The sequence below is a fragment of the Sinocyclocheilus rhinocerous genome, unplaced genomic scaffold (genome assembly GCF_001515625.1).
Source record: "Sinocyclocheilus rhinocerous isolate Xijiao unplaced genomic scaffold, SAMN03320098_v1.1 scaffold6477, whole genome shotgun sequence".
Taxonomy (NCBI): domain Eukaryota; kingdom Metazoa; phylum Chordata; class Actinopteri; order Cypriniformes; family Cyprinidae; genus Sinocyclocheilus; species Sinocyclocheilus rhinocerous.
The window spans coordinates 1-1,508 of NW_015657526.1; the positions used below are offsets into that span (position 1 = coordinate 1).

The 1,508-nt window shown below is 38.5% G+C and overlaps 1 long non-coding RNA gene across 1 annotated transcript in view; it reads right to left on the reverse strand.

The window, feature by feature from the left end:
• Positions 1-1,230: 1,230 nt before the first annotated feature.
• Positions 1,231-1,508, reverse strand: part of LOC107721247 (uncharacterized) — a 3,762-nt gene continuing 3,484 nt past the window's right edge. The window contains exon 3 of the long non-coding RNA XR_001637695.1: positions 1,231-1,378. This is a non-coding gene — a long non-coding RNA (uncharacterized LOC107721247). The remainder of the gene's footprint in view (positions 1,379-1,508) is intronic.

Here is a 1,508-nt window from a genome sequence, read left to right on the forward strand (position 1 = left end):
TTTTTTTAACTGTAAGCTAAAATGTAGTTTTGCGGAGTAAATTAATAGTTTACCAAAAGGGAAATTGTTGAAAATGTACTTACTCGCAGGCCACCCAAGGTACTGAGCAAATGGTGTAATGCTAAATTCCTCCAAATCTGAAATCACATTTTCATTTCTGAGTGAGCTATTTATTTAAAATAGAGGTCCTTGGAAATGTGTCAATAGAGCACAAACAGTCCTCATCTGGTTGACTTTTATGAAGTCTTTGCATTTGAGTCCATCTCACCAGAGACTGCTGCAGGTCGAAGAGACTGGTAGAGTGCTTTGAGGGTTTCATAATCTTTAAATCCGGTGTAAAACATGATCAGCTTGGGCTCACACTGGAATCTTTCTAGACAAAACTGCCGACTTCTTACATTTTCATGCCTATATAAGACATCTCTCACTCTGTTGGCATTAGATAGATGACTCACTGTTCTCCCGTGTTCTGATCAGAAAATGAATGGTCCTCAAATGTTTCAATATCAATAACACTGGGTAGGAAAATCACAATTAATAAAGTTCCTTTTGTTCATATTGTACGCTTATGCACAGTTGTCACAGACATAGATATTACAGAAATTCTGAAATTTAAAATGTATCAAATTTGCCGCCAATTGATGAAGATCTGACACTTCCAACAGTTTTATATGTCAAGTCTGAATAAACAGCATTCTGGCAATACTGTAAATGATAATATACAAATTGTGCATCTGTAAGAATTGACAGCAAACAAAATTAATTCATATCACTTTGATTAGGTTATGCAACATGACAAATTACATCAGGTAATATGATAAAACATTACAGTACTATCACATTTTTTTATTCAGCTCCACGTAAACAAAGTTGGCACGCTTCCATGTTTCAGTCTGTGTAAACCAGTGAGCGATCGTACAATGCAGTCCGGGGGAAAATGTTTGGAGCATACTCTAGTGTTGTCTGGTTTGGAACGACACGAGGGTGAGTAATTAATGACAGCATTTTCATTTTTGGTGAACTAAGCCTTTAATATTAAATGATGATAAATGATTAAAAAGCACACCTGCAGCTTTGGAAAGAAGCCACCTTTCTTCCAAATCACTCATCTTTGAGTAAAACTGTATGATTACCTAAACCTGACTCTTTACTACTGGGGGCTGTGGAAAATAGCTAATGTACTGTTGGCTAATCAAACCTATTCAGCGGTATCACCAGCTACAGACGGGTTTAGCTAACGTTACGTATTTAGATGGGAGAGCATGAGAAGAGAGATTAAGTTCACCTGTCACTGAGTTTAAGATGTTAAATTAGCTATCTTACCCAGTAAACGAGCTGTTGCTGGCCATTGCTGCTAGAAGCCCGCTCTTCTGTCAAACTGGCGGGAAAACGTAGTGGGCGTGGTCAACCTGTCACTTCAATCGAGAGTGACCAATAGAAAAAGGCCTTTCATCCTGGTGGGTAGAGACCGCCCACTGAGAGACAGCTTCACTCGCAAGCAACGCTTT